Raw genomic sequence first — 8343 nt, 5'->3', positions numbered from 1 at the left:
GTCACTGGTTAAGAAGTGTTGTCTGTCAAATGGTGTCATTGATTATAAAAACAAGACTAACATTAAGTGTGTTCATGGGGATCAGAGATCGTATCCTACAGCAGAGGTTACTATAGCCGTTGACGGCCATGCATTTTTGTTACAGGTGGGGGTTATTGACCAACTGTCTGTAGAGTGTGTTTTGGGAAGAGATTTGCCGGTTCTCCATGATTTGATCACACAAATGAAACCTAAAATATGTGCAGTGGTTACAAGGTCTCAAACAAAAGCTGGCTTGGAGCCCCTGCCAGATCTTCACAGTGATCTGTGTGAGGGTGGTTCCAAAGGCCCCAGGAAATCCCGACGCCAGCGTCGCATTGACAAAATTACAGGTACAGATTCTGATGTAAAAGTTTATCCTGAACCTGTAAGTGTTAACTGGGATATTCCGAATGACATAAGTTTTTTGCAAATGTCTGATCCTTCTCTGTCTTGGTTGTATAAGCAGGTGGAGAATGGGGAGGGAAAACAAGGATCTGGATTGAGGTTTTTGGTTGAAAATGACATTTTGTATGCTACAGGGGAGGCAGGTAAACGGTTGGTCGTTCCAGTTAGTTGTAGGCCTCTCGTTCTACATCTAGCACACACAATACCATGGGCAGGACATCTGGGACAGCAGAAAACATACATGAGGTTGGGATCCCGGTTTTTCTGGCCTACAATGTTCAAAGATGTCAAACAGTATTGCTCTACATGCCCAGACTGTCAGGTCACCTCACACATCAAAGTCAGACAGGCACCGTTACACCCATTACCGGTAATTGGTACCCCCTTTCGGCGCATAGCCATGGATGTGGTTGGGCCATTAGAGAAGAGTAGCTCTGGTTATAAATACATTTTAGTAATCTGTGACTACGCCACACGTTTTCCAGAAGCTTTTCCCCTTCGAAGCATAAAGACACCGAAAATAATCAGTGCCCTTGTCCAGCTTTTCTCTCGAGTTGGGGTGCCAGATGAGATCATCACGGACCAGGCTACCAACTTCACCTCTGGCACCATGAAGCAACTACAGAAGGAACTTGGCATCAAAGGCATAAGGACAACCCCCTACCATCCACAGACTGATGGCTTGGTTGAGAGATTCAACCAAACGCTCAAACAAATGCTGCGCAAGTTTGTGGCTGATACAGGCCGTGATTGGGACAAGTGGTTGCCTTTTGTCTTGTTTGCTTACAGGGAGGTGCCTCAAGCATCAACTGGCTTCTCCCCGTTCGAGCTGCTTTACGGGTGGCCTGTCCAAGGGCCACTAGATCTTCTGAGGAAAGAGTGGGAGGCTACCAAGAAACCAGTACCAGAAGGTATCTTGTCTTATGTCCTCCAGATGCGTGAACGCCTTGAGAAGTACCAGGATGAGGCCCAAGTCAATCTGGAGCGGGCTCAGCAAGACCAGAAGTACTGGTATGACAAACGGGCTCGACAAAGAGAGTTTAAACCAGGTGAGATGGTCCTGATTCTGCTTCCCACAAGCAGCAACAAACTGTTAGCCAAATGGCAAGGACCTTACGAGGTATTGAGGAGGACTGGACCAGTGACTTATGAAGTGGCTCACCCAGACAAGGGAAAAGCATCCCAAGTCTACCACATCAACTTGCTAAAGGCGTGGAAGGAGCGTGATTCAGCTCAGGTGTTGTTGGTGCGTCAGGCTAACGAAGACGATGGTGAGTCAGAGACTAATCTGCACCAACTCTTACAGCCAAAAACACCTCGTCTGGAGCACCTGACCTTAGCACACCAACAAGCTTTGCAAAGGCTGCTGCAGGAGATGCCTGGGCTATTTCGGGATGGTCCAGGTCAAACAACACTCATCAAGCACACCATCCGTCTCCAAAGACCTGAGACTCCTCCAATACGGCAGAGGCCGTACCGCATCCCAGAACGATTGGTGGGGGTCCTGAAAGATGAAATCCAGCGGATGCTGGATCTTGGGGTTATCGAGCCATCAAGGAGTGAGTGGTCCAGCCCCATGGTGATGGTGCCCAAGAAGGATGGCTCTCAGAGGCCCTGCATCGACTTCCGAAAGGTGAATGCTGTCTCCTGTTTTGATGCCTATCCTATGCCCCGCATAGATGACCTGGTGGAGCGTGTTGGGACTGCCAAATATATAACGACATTGGACCTCTGCAAGGGGTATTGGCAGATTCCACTAGATGAGACGTCAAAGCAGTACACCGCCTTTTGTGCCCCAACAGGACTCTACCATTTCACAGTGATGCCATTTGGGCTCCATGGTGCCCCAGCAACATTCCAGCGTTTGATGGATGCTGTCCTGAGGGGGTTTGAAGCCTTCAGTGCGGCTTATCTGGATGACGTCGTCATCTTCAGCCAGTCCTGGGAGGACCATCTCATGCATTTAAGAGCTGTTCTGAGTGCGATTGAAGGGGCTGGTTTGACTCTAAATGCTCAAAAGTGCGAGTGGGCCAAGGGAGAAGTCCAGTACCTGGGGTTCCAGCTTGGAGGGGGTCGCATCCGCCCTCTTGTGGACAAGGTCGATGCCATTCGTAATGCCCAACGCCCACGCACCAAGAAGCAAGTAAGGTCTTTCATCGGCCTTGTGGGGTGGTATTCCAACTTCATCCCTCACTACTCCACTCTCGCCACCCCCTTAACCAATCTCACAAAGAAGGGGGCTCCTAACACTGTCAAATGGACTGCTGACTGTGAACAATCTTTTATTGCATTAAAGACTGCAATGTGCTCTTCACCTGTTCTCTGTAGTCCTGACTTCCAGAAGCGTTTCACGGTCCAAGCAGACGCTTCTGATGTTGGCATTGGAGCTGTGTTGACTCAGAGTGATCAGGGGGGAGAGAGGCCTGTGTTGTACCTCAGCCGAAAACTGGAGCCCAGAGAAGTGAGGTTTTCCACCATAGAAAAGGAGGCCCTAGCCATCAAGTGGGCCCTGGAAAGTCTTCGTTACTATCTCCTGGGGCGTGAGTTTGACCTGGAAACGGACCACAAAGCCTTGTCCTGGATTGGAACCATGAAGGACCGAAATGCCAGGGTGACCCGTTGGTACCTTGACCTGCAACCTTTCTGTTTCAAAATACGGCACAAATCTGGCAAAACAAATCTGATGGCAGACTACCTGTCTCGGTGGGCCACCACGGCGGCGCCAGGAGAGGGGGGAGGTAATGTGGCAGTTTCCCCTGACTGAAACTCCACACAGGAACTCAAACATACAGACACATCGTATACTCAGGGACTAAGCTAATGCTGGTTGGGTGGGTGCACACATTCAACCATTTAAAACATCTTAGAAAGTTCCTGATAGCAACACACACTGATATACACACTGTTAACTCCTTTTATTCCTTTATTATTTTGGGTGTATTATGTTTATGTATTTTTGTATGTCTTGCTGACTTGTGTCTTACCTTTTTCAGTTTCACTTCCTGGGTCAAAGGACCCGATCTCTGGGTTTGGTAGGCTTTTGTAGGGCCTGACCAAAAATCAGCAATTAACCTCAACTGAAACCACCTGGCCCAGGGGAGGGGCCATGTCTTATAAAAGTGTGAATTTTGGTTCATGAGAGAGAGGAGTTTGGGTTTCAGAGCATGTATGGACATTGCTGCTGGTTACCTACTGTAAAATAAAAATAACAGCCATTTTCAGCATTCACAAAAACCTTGTGGAGTGGCTTTTATTGGTCTTGCCTTGGACCTGTCGGTCTCACTCCGGACAGGAGCGTGACAGTGGTCATTATAATCACTTGATTTCAAACTAAAGGTTTCAAAAAAAGTGAAGTATGTGACTGTTTTTTATGGTAAACCGTTGTGAAACTCAAACTGTTATCTTAAGCAGCAGCAATGACTTTTTATTGTCATCGTAAAAGTTGGAGGGAGAGCCTGGTCCAAAACGACTGATTTACAGTGGCCTGTCTACGGTGCGTCTGCGTAACATTGCAATGACGCAAGAAAACAGTTCATTTTCCAAGTTCATTAATCAATTAGAATGTTTACATTAACCTAGTCATGTCTGCGTCTGCAACGCAATGCAAGCTTTACACAGTAGTTCAATTTCCAGTCCATCAACGCATCAATGTCTCAGCAAAACGAAACAAATGGGAAATAGGTCCAGGCTTCAAAATAAAAGCTTCCATTGTACTTTCAAAATAAACATTTATACAATTTTCTTTTAGATTTAAGTTGACATGCCAAAGCGATAACGCATGTTAACACTGCGGAAAACACCACCTTCCATTTTCCCAATGGTCAATGAAAGTTGGATTTTGGAAGTTCAAAAACCTCATTTGTGATACAAAACCTGCATTTTACAAGGAGTCAGTGAGGAAGGCGAGGGCATGGGGCCCAACTGTCAACATTTCGGATGTTGATGGTACGCAAAATCTTTTTTATTTGAATTTCCTCAGTTGTATCTACTCCTCCGGAAGCCAGGGTGAAGGGAGGACGACTGGAAACGCAACAGAGAAAATGTAAACTGACTGATGGTCGTGAAATGGGCTCCCCATGCAGCATTAGGAAGACTGCTGGGGTAGCCCTCCGCTAGCCTCCCCGAGTTGATTGATGATGAGGAGAGTGACAAAAACTTGGTTTAAAAAATGTATCCATTTATTATAAAGTCTTTAAAAAGTTGGATCAAAGTTTTATGGAGCTCTGGGTGTCTAGCAGCATGCACTACTGACCAACCAATAGTTGATCAGCAGTTGATCAACCAAGAGTTACCCCTGCAAATCAGACTTAACTCCTCCAAGGCAAAAGTTGAAGCCTGGTTCCCAGCTCCTACTCCAACTGTTAGAGCTGAAGTTTGACACCGGCCCACTGGAAAGCAATAACCCCAGCCTTCACCGCGACCTCTAAAACCGCTCCGGGCCTCCGGAGGCAACTCTGAACACATGGATAGCATTTATAGCTCACGTTTCCATGGGCCATCCCATGACCCATACATGTGTGAACTAAGACGTGTGTGTTTTCAGGGTGCTGTATTTTACAGAGAGAAGCTGCATACCCTAGCACTGCGTCGGAGAGAAAAAAAGGCCTCACAAAGACTCTTTCGTATCGCTACTCTAACTGTAAAGCAAGCTGTATTGATACAAATGCACAGAGAGGCAATGAAAGAACGAAACCACCGAAGATAAAGTGGTTTCAGCCGGCTGTGCTGGTGCATGCGTGTGTGAAGACTAATGATGCACCGCGTCTGATGGGAAAGTCACATCGCCAAGATGGATGGTCGATTATGGAGAGATCTCTCTGCTTCTACTGGGCCCGATGTGCTGTTATTAGCATTCAAATAAATGGATCATACCGAGGCAGTCTCTTCGCTTTTGCAACTCCTATTAGATATGCAGCCTGTCTCTTCATCAGCTAAGCAGTCATACGGGGAATTAGCATGTGTGTGTGACAGACCGCAGGGCTCAGCTTTTATTTTGGTTTGACCAAATGTCACAATAATCTCTCTGCCCTATCAGGTGTCCTGATAGTTCTTTTTTTTTTTTCTCCCGGGTTGAGTTTGTGTTTGCAGGGTTGCAGTGATAAAACAGAGAAATAAGTATTTGTCCAGACTGTGACTCTGACCTTCTTTGAGCACACTCACACCACACTGGTTGGTCCAGACTAGACTGTGTCCCTGTCTACAGTAGCTATGTCACACAGCCACTATGAACATTTTACGCATTTTTCCCATTTGACATTTCAGTCTTTCGCGATACAGGCATGATATATGTAATTCACAAGTGTTTCTTACGTTCATCATTCGTCGATGTGTGCAGATGTTTGTTCAATGTTTAAGCCGACAGGTCTTTATGTCAATTAGGTTTTCAGCTGTTGAAAAATTTTTGGTTGGTTGAGAATTTAACATTTTTTATGCACAATTTTTACTTAAATCGTATGCAATTGTGCGTTACTTTTGTGAGATGCGTGACCAAATTTCTGGCTTTCCTCGTCCATTTCACATATGTCTAACGGACTTTTCATGCATGCACCACATATGTAAAACTTAAAAATCGTGTATGCGGCGCACGCATCGCGTTCAAAATACATAATTGACGCAATGAGCACAAAAAATTGCATATACAGGGCGTTCTGATCACACACGGTTCATGTACTACATTGATTTGTGTGTTCTTTGCGTGTTTTTTTCGTACTTCTGTGGTTTTAATGTGGTACATTCATGGTAATTTCACATGAAGACCACAACCTTTTCAAATTTGTCTACGTTTATTCACGAATGACAAATTTTCATCCATAGCAATACACTTTAAATGTATGTAGTGGCTGTGTGACACGGCCTTGACTCGTTCTGTTCTAATTGAAATGTGGTGTGCATTAAACAAGGCAACCACGGTCCACCATTAACTAAGTCTCTTTTTTGTTCTTTTAAATAATTCCTTAAAAAGAACTTGGAAATGAAAATATCAACTCTTAGGAAATTTGTTGAAAGTTAATATATTGACAGGATTTCAGCAAAGATTTGGAATAATAGCAATAAAAGTAAACAGTAGTAAACAAGCAAGTGTTTCAAAAGGAGCACTGAGAAGGACAATGCTTCTGCTGAACGCAATGACCGCCTCATGCCCAGCCATGTGTCAAAGTGTCGTTGGGCGAAACTCTGAACCCCACATTGCTCTTGGTGGTTATAGGTTGATGCCAGTGTTCGGCGACAGAGAGGCCCTCAGTGTGTGAATGTGTGTAAATGGACGAATAGGAATGTGACTGTAAAGCATTTTGAGCCTTCTAAGAAGGTAAAAGACCACTATATAACGATACGCCTTTTACCATTTGGGGTGAGAGCTTTGGCCGACAGGCGCTCACCTGCAAGCCCCAACCCCAGAGTGGGGTTGTGGTGACACCAATCCATTATCAAATCTATGTGTCTTGGCAGTTTTGCTTAAAATGCTGCCCCCACAACCCAGTCCTGCAGCAGAAATTTGGAAAAAAAACAAAACATAAAAAGAGTCATAATAATTTTAACCAAGTTTCTGTTCATTCTGTTATGATAACGACGCACAGTGATGTAGTGGGTTCTGGTTGGAATCCCTGTTGGGACCGTTCTGTGTGGAGTTAGCATGTTCTCCTCGTGCATGCCTGGGTTTTCTCCTGATTTGAGATTCTAAGTTGTCCCAGAGTGTGAATGTAAGTGTGTGAGGTTGCTTGGCCTTGTGACAGACTGGTGATCTATCTATCCAGGGTGTATCTCATCTTTGCTCGACAGTAGATGGGATAGGCTCCAGCAACCCCATGTCCCAAAAAGCGATCTTTGTCATGTTTTCTTTCTATTCAGAGCTCTGTTGGGCACATGTTTCTAAGCCTTAACGTCAGCTTTGGGCTTTGGTCCACTCCTAAGAGTGCACTGTGAAAGTAACACATGTAGGCGTCAATTTTTTTTTCTACACATTAAAGCAAAAACCACAAGACAATCAAAGTATTCAAAGCCTGCTCCAGTCCTCTTTCGAGCTACTTTAAAAAAAACCCGTTGTCTTTTAATTATGCTGTTTTTATCCAAGAAATTTTAAAAATCCATGTGGTTTTCCAGGATAGTGTCTGCAGAGCAGCAGTACTTTTTTGAAATTCACCTCTACTGTTGGCGCAGAGTCACCCCGGAGTATTTGTTGAATCACAATTAAAATCTTTTTCAAACAGCTTTTTTTATCTTCACGATTTGAATATAGAAATACTCAGAAATGCAATTTTGACCTTAATTTTTATATAAATAAATGTCCTCCTTAATGAAAAAAAAGCCTCACAACATGTTAGAAACACAACTTGCCTCTGAGTGGATCTTAAAACACTTAACCTAATGTTTAAAAGAAACAGAAACCTCATTGCTTAAGATGTTTATCATGCTGTACACTGAAGATTCTTTAAATCCAATTTTAATTGAACAAGTGTGCTTTATAATGTCATCTGTGAGTATTTTATGTTCATCCTTTTGAAAAAATCCACAAGTATCTGCAGCGCTGCTGCTCAACCTCTGCCTGAACGTAGTAATGAAAGGCGTGGAGAGCACACTTTTGCCAACGGGCATTTCTTAATTTACAACCTGGCAACGGAGGAAGTCCGCCATCCAGGGACGCATAAATCTGTGTAACACACAGGTTATTGCACTTTTTATGCTGAAATTCTGCTTGCTTCTGAATGCCACAAACAGTGTTTCTCTTAACTGCACAGTCTGTTCCAAACAGCCACCGTTTGTTTTATGGACTCAGGAGTTGTGCTCAGATGCAACAGACAGACCGGGAAAGATGCAGCCGAGCATAATGAACAGCTTCTCCTCCCTGATTATCTGCGAGGAGAACACCACCATCACATTTAGGAGGGACGGTGAAAAAAAAAAAGTGAATTATGTAAAATG

The sequence above is a fragment of the Oryzias latipes genome, chromosome 22 (assembly GCF_053564925.1).
Source record: "Oryzias latipes strain Hd-rR chromosome 22, Olatipes_Hd-rR_3.1".
Lineage (NCBI taxonomy): Eukaryota > Metazoa > Chordata > Actinopteri > Beloniformes > Adrianichthyidae > Oryzias > Oryzias latipes.
The sequence above is the reverse complement of the archived record's forward strand: the minus strand, read 5'-3'. Positions refer to the sequence as shown.